This window comes from Delphinus delphis, chromosome 9 (assembly GCF_949987515.2).
Source record: "Delphinus delphis chromosome 9, mDelDel1.2, whole genome shotgun sequence".
NCBI lineage: Eukaryota > Metazoa > Chordata > Mammalia > Artiodactyla > Delphinidae > Delphinus > Delphinus delphis.
In genome coordinates this window covers 18,050,523-18,067,450 of record NC_082691.1, presented here as the reverse complement: position 1 = coordinate 18,067,450, position 16,928 = coordinate 18,050,523, and positions in this window count along the sequence as shown.

Genomic DNA, 16,928 nt, shown 5'->3' with positions numbered 1-16,928 from the left:
AAGAACTCTGATTTGCTCTCCCTGGATCCCAGGCACACACTTTGAACCAGTCACTGCTGCTAGAGGAATGAAGTACTGTATGATTGGCCAGGCCTGGGTTAAATGCCCATACAGTGCTTTGGAATCTGGGCCGGACAAAGATTAATAGAATCACTTAGAATGGCAGTTACTCAAAGTAAAGAGATGTATTCTTACCAGAACAAGGGAGGGCAGACTTGCCAGGAACATTAAGAGATGCTTCCTACTGAAGACTCCCAGAAAGGACTTCTGGAAATAATAATAGTCAATTTTATTATAATAGCAAATATTCCCTGAGTGCTTACTATGTGATAGGCACTGTCCTAAGCCCTTTATGTGTATTGAAAGCTCATACCATGCCTAGATACTATTATTATCACCATTATACAGAGGAGGAAACAGACACGGTAGGTTGAGTCACTCGTCCAAGGGCCCACTGAAAATAAGCAGTAGAGCAAGGACTTCATCCAGGCAGTCTAAAAGAAGAGCCTGTGCTCTTAGCCACTGACATGGGATCTGAGCAAGGTAGACATTTGAGAAATAAAAATAAAGTCAAATAAGAAAAAAGACAGAGATTGAAGGAAGCCACGAAGGAGGGTTGATTAAATCCCCACAGAGAGGTTATAAACCTATCACAGCCAGTGATATTATAGCACTTACAGACAGTTAGAACTTAGACACTTAGAACTAGACTATAAAAACACTGCTTGGAGAAGTCTGAAGGTAGGTACTAGAAGAGAAAGAAGAATGTGGAAGACCAGTCCGTGGTATCCATGGGGAACTCAGATGAGGCTACTGATATTTTTTTCCAAATCTTTTCTATTTGGGTAAAATATACATAATACAAAATTTACCATCTTAACCATTTTTAAGTGTACAATTCAATGGTATTAAGTACATTAACATTGTTGTGCAACCATCACCGCCATCCATCTCCAGATGTCTTACCATCTTACAAAACCTGAAACTCGGGCTTCCCTGGTGGCGCAGTGGTTGGGAGTGCGCCTGCCAGGGGACACGGGTTCGTGTCCCGGTCCGGGAGGATCCCACATGCCGCGGAGCGGCCGGGCCCGTGAGCCATGGCCGCTGAGCCTGCGCGTCCGGAGCCTGGGCTCCGCGGCAGGAAAGGCCGCAGCAGTGAGAGGCCCGCGTACCGCAAACAAACAAACGAACAAACAAACTGAAACTCTATACCAGTTAAACACTAACTACCTATTCCCCTCCTCTCCCTGGGCCCTGGCCACCACCATTCTACTTTCTGTCTCTGTGAATGTGACTATAGTATCTCATATAAGTGGAATTATATTTGTCTTTTTATGACAGGCTTATCTCACTAAGCAAAATGCCTTCAAGGTTCATTAACGTTGTACCATATGTCAGAATTTCCCTCCTTTTTGAGACTGAATAATATTCCATTGTATGTATATGACACATTTTTGCTTATCCATCCGTCAATGGACAAGGCTATTGATTTGTTGTTGTTGTTCAGTGGTGGAATAGGGAAGAATTTAGAACATGTTATTGTACTAGGGAAAGTAATAAATAGGCCGTTAGCCATCTTCTTCTGAAAAATACTCCTTGGACTTACCTCAAATTAATGGCAGTAGACCAGGAGTAGAAGAAACCCCCATGTTCATTGCAGCTCTGTTTACAATAGCCAAGATATGGAAACAACCTAAGTGTCCATCGACATATGAATGGATAAAGAAAATGTGGTATATATACACAATGGAAGATCATTCAGCCATAAAAAAGAATTTAATCATTTTTAACAACATGGATGGCACTTGGGGCCATTATGCTAAGTGAAGTGTCAGAAAGAAAGACTGGTACCATATGATCGCGCTTATATGTGGAATCTAAAACAGAAAACCAACCTCACAGATACAGAGGACAGATCGGTGGTTGCCAGAGGAGGAGGTTAGGGGTGGGCAACATGGGTGAAGAGAGACAAAAGGTACAAACTTCTAACTATAAAATAAATAAGTCATGAGGATGTAATGTACAGCATGGTAACTATAGTTAATAATACTGTACTGCATATTTGAAATTTGCTAGGAGAGTAAATCTTAAAAGTTCTTACACACAAGAAATTATGTATGTGTGGTGATGGATGTGAATGTCTTATCGTGGTGATCATCTCCCAATATATACAAATATAGGATCATCACGTTGTACACCTGAAACTAATGTTGTATGTCAATTATACCTCAGTTTTTTTTAAATATGAAAGTACATGTGAAGCACTAAGTCAATAAACAAATACTGGTTACTATTAATACTATATTAGAAGTGTTAGTATTGGTCCAGGAACCTCTATTTTTATTAGTGTTTTTCAATAAATTTATATAATGTGAAAAAAAATAGAAGGCATCAGAAACACTAATACTAAACCAAAGCTCCCTGTGACACACATAGGTTGCTTGGGTAACATGTATATCTTTATAATAAACCTGAAAGCATGAGGAGAGAGAATGCCTATAAAAAGCTTTTGGGACATGTATGGTGGTGGAGACGAGCCAGGCATTACTGCTCTCCTAGGAAATTAGTTGCTTGAAGACTGCTTCAGAAAGTGCAGTTCAGAAGAGTCAGCCCAGGAGCCTGTCGGCTGGGCGGCAGTGATCCTGGGAGGTTCTGACCCAGCCGTCATTCACTGGGCACTGCCCTTGCTGCCAGTGGCTTAGAGCCCCGTTACTCTTTGCCCCAAGGAGCATGTTGCAAGATAACTCAGACGTTCAAGTGCCCTCTAACTCTCCATGCTATTTCCACAGCTTTGAACTTACACCCAATTCGCCCTTGTATTTCTCATCTGTGAATTTCTGCCAGTATTTTCTCTATTTCCTCTAGCCCTAAGGCCTCTCTGACCTCCTTAGGGGCCACTGCATTTTCTACAAAGACCCAGAGGAGCATTTGGATTGACCCGCTACATTCCGCCAAGCATCCAACTCTGGCTATAGCAATCTGCCCCAAGAAAGGCGTTTAAACTTTCATTCAGTCCTGTCTTTTAACCTTTGTCATTTCTGAATATAAACATTAAGGCTGAGACTGAGCATAAACTGTCCCTTTTCTCAACCCATTTCATTACATACGAAGCACTGTCCCATTTTAAGACATTTGGAGGCATTTCTCACATTCTAGAGTAACTGTGTTCAGCAACCCTCACAGAAAATTCTATTATACTCTTGTCTAATCTTATTTGCTAAAGTTTCAACCTGCTATTTGTTGAGGGAGAGATTGCTTCAATATTGATTGTCCTCCGGTATCTTTTCTTCCCTTCTGTTACGGTGATGGAACCCTTGATTTGTAGACATTTACATAGATATTCAGTAAAAAGATCGCATTGTTCAACCTCCTGTACCATTAAGTGTGGTCATGTTACTGAGAGCTGGCCAGCTGCATGTGATGGGAAATATGTTCAACTCTGGGATGTGTCTTAATGGAGGGGCATGCCCATCATTCCTCCATTTTTGCAATATGGGTGTGGACGTAATGGTGTGTCATAATGGACTGTGTGGGTAAGGGCAATATCCTAAGTATCATAGACCAATAAGGTGGAAAAAACTTGGATCCCTGAATGACCTCATGGAGCAAAACCTCCATCCCATGCCTGGGACCATCTACTTCCTGACTGTAACCTGAGAGTAGATAAATTTCTACCCTGTGTAAGTCACAGTTACTTTGGGTCTCTGAGCATGCAGCAGAACCTATGTAATAAATACACTTGTAGATACACTTAATAGAGATGATCCTCAGTATACCAGATGTAGTGGAAATGTGTAGAGAATTTCAAGAAGCCCTTTCCTATGTTTGGGGGAATTCCCTATTACGTAAGTCTCAGTGGAAGATCCTGAAAACTCTAAATTACCGTGGCTTGGACCAAGATATAAATTTGTTTCTCCCTCAATTCACATAGAGTCCAGAGGCAGCTGCTCAAGGGCAGTATCATCAAGACTCAGGCTTCTTCTCTGTTACTATTCTGCCACTTTAGTATGTTGCCTCATGTTCCAAAATTGCTAGAGTGCCAGCGACCACGTCTGCATGACACCCAGAAGAGATAAAAGAACTCTTTCTTTAAGGACTGTGTCGTAAAGTTACACAATACTCCTTATATCTCATTGGACAAAATACGGTTAAAGGTAACTGTAAAGCAGACTGTGGAATATGGCCTTTTAGTGCGGTGATTTGCTATTCCAAATAAATTTGGGAAGAGGGAGAGAATGAATGTTGGGTAGTACTGTTTTACTTTTCTGATAGATTCTGTGTTGCTTTCTGAGTAATGGATTCAAGTAAAGTTAGGTGGAATAAAGAATATATAGTAATTAAGAGCCCAGCCATTGGAATCAGACTAGCCTAGTTGCAAACTCACTAGGTTTGTAACTTTGTACAAAATACTTAACTTCTTTGAGGTTCTGTCTCTTCATCAGTAAAATGGAGACAGTGATGCCTACTTCATAGTGTTATTACACAGATTAAATGCGATTTTATATATATGGCAGGTTAAAGATGGCCACAATCTCTTTGATATCCCTCCCATTGAGAGGTGAGGTCAGTGTTCATTCCCCCTTGAATCCAGGTGAGCCCTATGACTATTTTGACCACTAGACGATGGCAGAAGTGATGCTACGGCCCCCATTCAACATCACCTGATGCTGGAGTTGACCTAGTCACCACTGGCTGTGTGACCTTCTGAGGGTATAATACTAGCTGGAATTATTTTCCCTCTCTCATAATTTCACAGACTAGATCAAATTAGAAAAGTATCCATATTTATAGTCCCAGCTTCTACTTCTATCTCTTGGAATACTTGTTCTTGGAAGCCAGCTGCCACCTAGGAAGTATGACCACCCAGAGACCACCATGCCATGAGAAGCCTAAGCCATGCAGAGATGGGGGCCGAGGGGCACTGGGGTGCCAAACATGTGAATGCAGATGCCATCTTGGAAGATACCTACTGGAAACCCCAGCTGCCCTAGGGGATGCCATGTAGATCCTAGACAGATTGCCCAGCAAAATAAAAATGTTGTTTTAAGCCACCAAGTTTTAGGGGTAGTTTGTACACAGCAGTAGATAACTAGAACAATGTACATAAGCACATGGTAAGTGCTTGACTGGGGTGCTGACGCTGATTCAGGTTTAGCGGTGAGTACCCAGTGACTCTTTGGAAGTCCCCCTGCACAGTGATGCCCTGGGTGAAAAATATCGCACATTGATGAAGAAGCACATATATTACTTTATCACACTGTTGTATTTTTACTATTTTGATAACAGTATTTTGATTTAGTTGGTTTCCTTTGTAATACTGTGCATTTTCTTTTACACAGTTAAATACTTTATGCTGAGATAAAGTCCATAAATTTTCAATTAACTTCCAAAAGAATACATGACAAAAAACATGGAATAAGAAAAAAAAAGAAATTAAGAATCCCTGTTGGATTGCCAATCATTAGAGAAATGCAAATCAAAACTACAATGAGGTACCACCTCACACGGGTCAGAATGGCCATCATCAAAAATCTACAAACAATAAATGCTGGAGAAGGTGTGGAGAGAAGGGAACCCTCCTGTACTGTTGGTGGGAATGTAAATTGGTCACTGCCAATTTACAGTAGGGAGGTTCCTTAAAAAACTAAAAATAGGGTTACCATATGATCCAGCAATCCCACTCCTGGGCATATATTGGGACAAAACTATAATTCAAAAAGATACATGCACCCCCGTGTTCATAGCAGCACTATTCACAATAGCCAAGACATGGAAACAACCTAAACGTCCATCGACAGATGAACAGATAAAGAAGATAAACACACACACACACACACACACACACACACACACTCACACACACAATGGAATATTACTCAGCCATAAAAAAGAATGAAATAATGCCATTTGCAGTTGCATGCACGGGCCTAGAGATTATCATACTAAGTGAAGTAAGTCAGAAAGAGAAAGACAAATACCATGTGATATCACTTATATGTGGAATCTAAAATATGACACAAATGAACTTATCTACAAAACAGAAATAGACTCACAGATATAGAGAACAGACTTGTGGCTGCCAAGGGGGAGGGGGGCAGGGAGGGTTGGACTGGGAATTTGGGATTAACAAATGCAAACTGTTATATACAGAATGGATAAACATCAAGGTCCTATTGTATAGCACAGGGATCTGCATTCAATATCCTGTGATAAACCATAATGGAAAGCAGAGTCCCCTTCCTCCCCACCTCCACAGCTATACAGTGGACTGTATTTATTTTAAGCTATACAGCTTAAAATAAACTTTTATTGTGTTAAGCCACTGAGATCTTAGTTACTTTATTTAGCCTACACTTCCTAGCAGAGTGTCTAATTATAGAAGAATACATTTATACCCATCAAAGAAAGCCTACCAGAAGGAGAGACTATGATGAGGACAGAAAAGTTTAGCCAGGCTAATATAAAAAGATGGGAGTGACTCTGAAGACTGTAGGCTGTCTCATAGACGACCTCAGCATGGCCCTTCCTGCCCTAGAGTCCCTTTTTGCCCAGGATCCACCATCTCCCCCATGCAGACTCTTGGGCTCCTGGCCTTTTCCTTGAGGCCGACCCTTTGCCTCCTCTAGGTTTCTTCCAGGTTCACTGAGAGCTGGCTGTCGCTCAGTGTTGACCTCTGCTTCCTTTGGGCACTGGCCTCTGCCTCTCCTTGGCTCAGGTTGGTCTCCTTGGCTTCACCCCATGCCTCATTCTCAGCCTTGGCTTTAGGTCTCCTGGCTTGAATCCCACCTAGGACCCAGAGGGTCCCCTGCCCAATATTGCCTGATGCTAGAGTTAACCCAGTCACCCTTGGTTGAGTGAACTTCTGAGGGTTAGTCCAACACTAGTTTGGATTATTTTTCCTTTCGCGTAATTTCTTTGAGCTGAATAAGTTCGAAGAATGTCTATATTTATACTCTCAGCTGTTCATGTTATCAATCATATATTACATGAAAGAAAAAAAAAACCCTGTTTATCAAGCACCTTACTGTGTGTCAACCAATGTGTGAAACACTTCTGCATTTCATTTAATCATTGCCAAAATGCTCCTTTGAGGGAGGTGTTTTAGCTGCACATTTCCAGAAGGAAAAAAAAAAAATGAAGCACTGTAAGATTAAGTTATTGCCTAAGATCGTACAGCTAGAAGTGAAGCAGGGAATCTGAACTAGATTCATCTCTTCCCACAGCCCATTCTCTTTCACTCCACAGTGTTGACTCCGACCACGCCATTCTGGTATAATTATTCAAACAAGGCATATAAAGTTCTAGGGGGGCCTGGGGAAAATAGAAAGTGCAAATGTACAGGACCTGTCCTGAGCATCAGAATATTTCTTATTTCTCTTGATAACTTGAGTCATGGAACAGACATAAGACCATCATTTGTCAGTGACATTAAGGTGATTAGTTGAGCAGCAATAAAACATAATCATGGTAGAATTTAATAAACACGAAACTTCAGAAGGAAAAATGCAAATGCACACTTCAGAGGATCAATTGCTGCAAAAGTTTACTTAAAAATATTCTCAGGTTCATAGTGACTCAGCAGGACAGCCCTAATGATACATTTTGATGTTGGTGATAGTGTCGCGTATTGTGGTGTTGTTTTTTCAAGTATGACTCCAGGAGTTGTTAGCAAAAGCATGACGTGCAGAGACCATGATGTAATTTTTCCACCTGTTCAACCTTGGTCAGGACTTCATTGGATTATGTGGCCATTTTAGAGCCATTCAGTTGCGAGGGATATGTGAAGATCTTGGGCATGTTCCAGAGGCCAGGCAATAATAATTATTAGCTTGGGGTAAAGAGCCTTATTAACAAAGCCCAGGGGACCAGGGTTATTGAGAAGGAGAAGAGAACAGTGATTAGGATGAAAAATTAGGAATTTCAGTCACTGTAGTAGTGTTTTTCTAAGTGTGCCCCAGAGCCATACCCATCAGCATCACCTGAGATGCATGTAAGAAATGCAAATCTTGGGAAAACCCCAAACCTACTAAACCGAAATTCTGTTGAGGGAGGAGAAAACCCCACAAGGATTATGCACACTGAAGTTGAGAATCTTCGTGCCAGTGGTTCTCAGCCTTAGCTGCACGTTGGAGTTACCTGGAGACCCACCTCAGAAATTCTGATGAATTGGTCTGGGATGACTCCAAGACATCAGACTTAAAAGCTCCCCAGGTGATTGTAATGTACACCCAAGGTTGACAATCTCTGCTTTGTGCTAAAACGTAACGTACAAATGCCCGCAAGCAACTGTCCAACTTCCATTGAATCTAGTTGAACACTTTAACTAGACAATTCCTTAAAATTTGTGTCATCTTTCCAACATAAATGCATTTTCTTTGTATAAGTGATTTGTCTGTTCTCTTAATCAGGACCTGAGACTCAAAGTCATTGTGAACAAAGTTATTATTTTCTCAGTACTGGAGACTTCAGTGACTGTGAAGTATGACAAAGAAAAATATGATAGAGTGCTTTTAAACAATGGTGTATGTCAGAGCCCCTTGGTCCTCACTGTGGTCTTGCTATCCTCGGTGGTCCTGCATCGTCTTCAACTCCAGGTAGAAAATCTGCTCGTTAGAATTAAAGACAATGAGCGCAAATTTATTTGAAGACATATTTGATCAGAACCCGGAGAACAAGGTGCCTTCCCAGTTGGGGGAGTGTCCTGGTGGTTATCAGGTACAGCAGACAACTCTTCCGTATCAGAAGAGGAACAATTACTGCTGCCGATATTAGCCGTTTGAGCCTTAGATTAAATTGGAGTCCTTTACCAGGGAGCTTTGCATTCTGGACCTTATCTGATTATGTGATGACATTAATTGGCCCCTGAAGGTACTTGACTGGATTTTTGGTAGAGGCTCTTCCCTTACACTCCTGAAATTACACCTTAGAGAACTCTTTTTTTCTGTATAGATGTGTAATTTTGCACATTATCTTTGTTTAAATTGTGGTAAAATACACTTAACATAAAATGCACTATCGTAGCCGTTTTTCTGTGTACAGATCAATAGTGTTAAGTACATGCACATTGTGCAACCAACCTCCAGAATTCTTTGCATCTTGCAAAGCTGAAACTCTACCCATTAAACAACTTCCCATTCTCCCCTCCCCACAGCTGCACGTATCTTTTGAACAGGAGAGTCATCAGTTTAATCTTCTTTTTAAAAAGTGTCCTAAAATTCATTGGTCTACTTAGTTTTAGCCACATTTGCCGGTCCAATCTTATGAAATCAAAATATTTTCTTTTTCCTTCACGGGTCCACATATCACTGAGGTAAGTCATCACATACTCCAAAAGCAAAAACATGCTGGTTTTTCTTTAAATAAAATGTCCACTTAAGTTAAATGTCCATTTAAAAAAGAATGAAGGTGGAATACTATAAATTGAATTTCTCTTGAGAGAAAACCTAAAATTTTGATAATACCTGTGCTGGAGAAATAATAACTCTCAAATATTGGTGGCAGAGAAAACTAATTCAACAGATTAGACAATCTATGTCAAAATTTCAGATGTAGGTATCTTTTCACCAGCTATTCAACTGCCAAGTCTTTACAGATATATTCACAAAAAATAACAACAACTTAAATGTTAATCAATAGGAGACTGGTTAAATACTTTCTGTATACAATATAATGAACTATTATACAACCGTTAAAAATAGTGGGATAGCTCTGTGTGTGCTAATATGGGAAGATCTGCAAATATATATTTAAAAAAATATAATGAAATGAGTGTGAAAGTTTTTAATTATATACATACACCCACCCACCCACCCACACACACACACACACACACACACACATATATATACAGGTGTCTGGGGATACATTCCCTTTTTTTGAAGGATATACAAGCAATTATTAACAATTGGCCCTTTGGGGGACTTTCCTGGTGGCGCAGTGGTTAAGAATCCACCTGCCAATGCAGGGGACACCGGTTCGAGCCCTTGTCCGGGAAGATCCCACATGCCGCGGAGCAACTAAGCCCATGCGCCACAACTACTGAGCCTGCGCTCTAGAGCCCGCGAGCCACAACTACTGAGCCTATGCGCCTAGAGCCCGTGCTCCACAAGAGAAGCCACCACAATGAGAATCCTGCTCACCACAATGAAGAGTAGCCCCCGCTCGCTGCAACTAGAGAAAGCCCGTGTGCAGCAACGAAGACCCAATACAGCCCAAAATAAATATTTGTAAAAATATATATATATTGGTCCTTTGGGAAAAGAGGCTGGTGATTGGGAAGGGGTGTCGGTGGGAAGGAGCACATCTATTTTTCATTTACACCTCTCAGCACTAGTTGAATTTTTTAAAACATGGGCTTGTATTACTTTAAAAAGGTTTTAAATGTCAACTTAGTTATCTAGTCAGTGAGATTATGGAACATTTAAACTTTAGTCTTTATCATTTTTTCTATATAAAGAAGTACATTTTTTAAAAACTCTGTTCACATGAAAACAAATCAAAATACAATAAAACATGAAATTTTATTTCATAACTTAGATATTTGAGCAAATAATTACTTTCATGACCAGTTTAAGTCATATAGTCTTCCATGTTTTATGTCTCTACAATAAAAAACCAAATCAAACTAAATCAACCAAACAAACCAACCCTGTTTTATTTTCACTTTTGACAAGAGAATAAATTGCATTTGCTAAAAATCCCCTCAGTTTCCTTCTTTTTTTTTTTTTTTTTGGTACGCGGGCCTCTCACTGTTGTGGCGTCTCCGCGGCATGTGGGATCTTCCCGGACCTGGGCACGCACCCGCGTCCCCTGCATCGGCAGGGGGACTGTCAACCACTGCGCCACCAGGGAAGCCCCAGTTTCCTTCTTAATGTTCTGCAAAATGTCTTTGTTGAAGCTTTGTAATTTTATTATTTATTTAAGCTTTAGTACAGGATTCATCATTTTCTATAGATTTTGCTTAGACAGTTTTGCTCAAAGATTCTGTTGTCCCATTGAATAGAATATAACATCTATGAATCTCTCAGGGTATGAGACACTTGAAGATTGCCCTTGCGATAACGTTGTCTTGTATTAAGATTGCCCCTTTTTCTTCTTCCAGTCTGGGAGTTAAAAAAACTTTGTTGCAGGTGAAAATATTCTGCTTTTCTCAGGTCAAAAAGACAGTCTTAATATCCATACTCTTAACACTCAGTGCAGTAGAACAAAAGGTCTTCCTACCTCTGGAAAGAAGCTCAGGATTTCCAAATATAAGAAAATATTTCCTTTTTTCTGTTGTGAACGGGACATGTGATATCAATTATGTGGTTATTATAGTTAACATAATGTTTGTCTCCGGGCATTAATAAACACATTGAAGAGCTATACAAATCAAAGCTGTCCTGTAAATCAACAAATAAGCCACACTGTTGTAACAGATCAGTTCTTAATGACTTTATAAAAGAAGATATTTTTGTTTAAAACAGACCACTTTGAAAGACAATAAACAAAACTCAAGCTCACTCTTAGTTACCAGAATATTAGAGTTACAAAGAAGTCCAAGCTACTTTATATAATTTTAAATGGTGTTCCTAATTGAACTCATCCTACTGCATCCCAGCATAAAAATGCAGAATGTACTTATTTAGAATTGAGTAATACTCATAGGAAAATAAATTTCTGGCAAGTGTACAAACTATGTGTGGTTCCCATAGAATTAAACAAAAATAGATCTTGTTCAAAATAACAATAAAAATCCCATGGGACTGACTAATAAAAGATGGCTGGCACAATTTGAATTCCATTACAAAGGCTAACGAAGAACTTTAAAAAGTGGTAACAGTAGAATCATCATTCTTTGTAGCTGTGGCAGCCATCTTGGAACTACCCTGGTGACCATGACTTCAGAGAATTCAGGCTACTAACCACACTGGAAAAAACAAAGCTTGTTTTTCTGTATTTTGGGATTTTAACAAACCAAGAGTGGACTGTACAGACACCGCAGACTTTAGGCGTTGTGCTGATTACGGAAGAATCATACCTTAATTACAACTTCTTGTTTATGTGTGCTAAAGTTTCTAAGATTTTATTCCATTGATCAGAGGTTTTTCTTGCTCTCAGATTCTAAAAGAAGAATAATGTGATCAGAATATATTGTTCTTTAAGTTTTTTTACCTAAGGATGACGATCATCACATCAGATTTTCAATTCACTTTGCTTACTATAAATATAGCATAGTCCCAAACCCCTTCCACTGTCATATAATTTTTGCTGTATTCAATAATAGCAATTGATTTATAACCATAGCTAAATGGTTATGTAATTTGTATATAGTTATAAGAATTTTCTTATAATAAGCTCAGTAATCAGGAAAAAATCCTTTATTCTGAATATGTGTCTTGGAAAATACAGTCATTTAAAATATAGTAATGATTCCAATGTGCCTACTTTCTTTTCTGGGAAGAGTCTCCTAAGAGATATTAGGAGGAAAAGGTTCCAGTAAGGAACGCATAAAATGCAAACAATTTGTGTATATGTATAAGTGTCAGCGGGTTTGCCCTTGGAAATGTCTGGATGAGGTTATTCCCCATTCCCCCATCCTTTCTAAAGAGAAGAAAAACATTTCTGCTGGCTGCTGTTGGTAGGACAAATGACCAGGTCCATCCAAGCCCCAGCAGACTAGAGAGGAGTTCTCCACATGACCTCAACCCTGCTGGTGCACAGGGGTCCTGTCTTCCCATCTCAGTGGTCTTTGAGTGGCCATGAGGTACCACGGAGTCATAGCTAGTATCAGGGAAATTGTCTTTCAAAACTGATTGGACATACTACAATATGTGTTTAGAATGGTGTTATTAGCGGGCTTCCCTGGTGGCGCAGTGGTTGAGAGTCCGCCTGCCAATGCAGGGGACATGGGTTCGTGCCCCGGTCCGGGAGGATCCCACATGCCGCGGAGCGGCTGGGCCTGTGAGCCATGGCCGCTGAGCCTGCGCGTCCGGAGCCTGTGCTCCGCAACGGGAGAGGCCACAACAGTGAGAGGCCCACGTACCACAAAAAAAAAAAAGAATGGTGTTATTACTGAGATGTATGGTGACAGAGTGGAAAGAACGTGGACTTTGATGTTAGACCCAAAGTTAATATCTTGGTTCTACCTTTTCCACCTGTGTCATCTTGTACAAGTCATTTATCTAAGCCTTAGTTTCTGCATCTATAAAACAGGGATAATAATTATTTCATAGATTTTTGGAGAGGAGTGAATGTGATTACATTTTTAGTGTGTCTTACATATAAAAATATAAAAGTATAACTGCTGTAGAGTCACATTAGATCCAGTCCTTGAGGCAGTGCCAGACAAGACATGAGGAAATGCTTTCTCCACGCGGCCATTTTCCCTGACACACAACATAGACAAGTATGATTTCTGAGGGGCTGTAAGGGGTATGTCCACCGTGCTGGTGGTAACCCATTGAGGTTTGCCTTGCGAATGGCAGAGAGAAAACTAGTTAGAATAGACAACGTTCTCCTTGCAGCCCCAAATTCCTACCACTGGGCTAGCTGATGCTTGAAATTCTACACGTTGAGTTTCATTCCTTAGTTCCCTAATTAGAATACCCCTGAGAAAGAAAACATATCAGACCTTTCTACGTTATTTTCTTTTTCTGCCTCTTGGGAGAAAGGACTTGACCAAATCCTTTCTTGAGAGCAGTGTTATAGAGAATACGAGCCATTGGGTAAGGAGAAAACAGAGGAGGGAAAAATCACTAGTCAGCTTCTCTTGGGTCATGTGAAGTGGTTAGCTCCCTCTGTCCTGAGAACATTCTCACCATTAACTAGTAAAGAATCCTAGAACTAGTGCTTTAAAGGAATTGTTGTGTTAGCTAGACTTGGAGATGAAGTGTCATTTTCTGCAATTCCTCCATAACTAAGTTGTCTTTTACTCAAGATTCTGATATAATGACTCACATCCTAGAGGCTTTGGAAAGATATCCCTGTGAGATAGTCTACATTCTTAGTGCGGACATTATATGTAAAACAGGAGTGCAAGTCTTTTCGCTAGAAACTCTGGAGAACAGAAACCAGTTCATCTTCCATAACACTGTTCAACTGTTCTGAACAAACTGCTGATAACTTCTTTAGTGCTTCTATTTTCCTCTCTTACTGGTAGATCAAGTTCTTCAAGGCCCAGGACTCAGGCTGGCTTACTTCCTCCTGTCTTTATCAGGGCAACTGCAGCAGGAGCTACAGTGGCAGCAGCTTTGATAGCCCTCCCTATCTCTGTCCCTCTTTTCCTAATTGCAGCTTGGATGTGGTCACTGTTTTCCTTTCAGACACACCTACAGGAACATGACAGCTTAGGCTATTTTGCTGTAATGCAAAACTACATTTTAAACATTGCAGTAATTCCACAGTATTTGAAATTACCGTATTTATACCTTACATATAATATCTCACATGTTATGGATAAGTTAGAAACGTCCCCAAAATGAAAGTGATACCTGCTTTAAACAAAAAAAATCCCTGGATGGTGTCTATAGTTAACAATACTGTATTGTATACTTGAAAGTTGCTAAAGAGTAGATATTAAATGTTCACACACACAAAAAAAAGTTGGGGAGTAAGGGGAGGGGGAATTGGATGGAGGTAGTCATAAGGTACAAACTTCCAGGTATAAGATAAATAAGTCCTGGGGATGTAACATACAGCAGGATGACTAAAGTTAACTCTGCTGTATGGTATATAGGAAAGTTGCTAAAAGAGCTGATCCTAAATCTTCTTAACACAAGGAAAAAACTTTTTTTTTTGGTAGCTATATGAGGAGATAGATATTAACTTGTGGTAATCACTTCACAATGCATGTATGTCAAGTCATCATGCTGTACCTTTAAACTTATATAATGTATGTCAGTTGTATCTTAATAAAGCTGGAAAAAATACCTACTTATTTATTGTCAGGAGTAAAAAAATAGCAATAATAATTCAATTGATGCTTGAATAGTAGTCTGTGTGAGATGTTCTGGGATATACGTTATTTTGGCTAAAATATTGGCTAAAATATTTTTGGCTAAAATATTTTTTGGCTTTGGCTAAACTATTTTTCTTTGGCTAAAATATTTTTCTCATTTTGTCCAATATTTGGATATAAACTTAGTTGACCTGGTTCTCAGGATAACTGGAGGCTGTTGTTTAGGGCTCAGCCCTAGACCTCCATTCTCCATGGAACCGAAGAACAATATGGATGCTACGTAGCCTAAGAGCTTCACGTTGCCACGGGAAACGTGGCAGCCAGCCGAAGAGACCCATGCAACTCCTGTGCAGTTTGCTCAGAGCTCCTTCTTTCAAGTTCCTCTGCCTTGACTCCTACTGAGCCTTCTCCCTCGGTCACCCAGTTTGTTCTACCTTGGCTCTCTAGAAAATAAGTCACTTTAATTTATGACCGAGCTATCTCTAGAAACTCGAAGTGCTTTAGAGACATTTTCTCATTCAACCGGCAATAGACCCAGAGGAAACACAGTTCCATTACTGGAACAATGAAAATTAGGTGCACATAGTCTAAAATATTTGCTCATAGCAAGCTGATAAAGCTTCTGAGACAGGAATCAAAGCCTAATCCACTAAAACGTGATTGCCTCATTTCTTTAGAACCCAAGATTTTTGGGGTGTGCCATCACTGCAAAAGTATATGAGGCAATGCTAATCGAAACGAGCTCACCAAAAGTGAGGATAAATGCTGCTTAATACATGGAAAGAACTTCCTTTCTGACAGAATTCAACAAGCATGAGATTGTTACAATCAGAATCAGTTATCTTTTCCAAATTTAGGTGACCTTTTCTAAGTGGAGCAATTGAAGTCTAATTAAACACAAAGAAGCTACAATTTCACTCAAGAATCAATTTATAAATCCAAACATTATTTCAGTGCCAAGGCTCTGCTACTTTTACCTGAAAAATAATTAATAGAGAGTTTTTTAAATGTTGGATGTACTCCCTGAAGTATCTGATATATTCTCATAAAGAGTATATGCAGGGGGTTTATTAGTTACTTTTAGGCGTCAAAGAAGAATAAAAGGCTTGAAGAATAAAGTCATTGATAACGAATGCTGCAAGCAATTTGGCATGGCAGAACTAGTCACCTGATTAGATAGGGAGATAAAAATGCTCATTACCAGACTGTACCTTACATTCGTGACAGAGGGGATGGGTGGAGGATCAACAACAGGTTTTTTAGCCAAGATCAACTTAACTTCAGGAACTCTACGGAGAGGATTAGCATAATGAGAAGAACTGAGAAGGATCCAGCATGTTCTTTTCTCTGACCTGATAGAAGCAAGTGAAAGATTCTCCTCAGGCCTGGTGTGCCCCTATTCACCACCATTCCTCACACTAAGGAAGGTTTAGGCATTTAAAAGCAATAGCAGTTTTTACACTTATATGGGACTTAAAGTGTCTTCAAAACACTATCATATCCTTTCTTGTTTTGTCCTCATCCAACCCATTATCTCCTTTTACCAAGTGCAGACACATTCAGTCTCTCTGAAATCCAGGCTGCAACCCCTCTTCAGCACCATGTTGAGATACAACCCAGAGTTGGGGGCAGATAGGAGGAAAACATCTGTGCCCCAGCCCCTCAAAGGCTGAGAGCAGAGTTACAGCCTGACACAAGGTCAGATTCTTACAGGGGCAGACAATCTACTGGACCTCTGGAGGGCATTAAGGACAGAGGCTTCTGTGCCCTCCTTCCCCCAAACCCCTCCTTTGTAGGCTGAGTCACTGTGTCATATTAAGCAGAATGTGTACTGTTGTGAAATAGGCCCTGTAAGGTATCCCAACCTTCCAGCTTCACAGAGTGTGTGCAGACAAGGCCACTGCAGAGTATGTATAGAGCAATCAGTGCAGCTCAGACACAGAACCCATCATGAGGTCCACCATGAAAAGCTGTACATTCTGACTCCAAA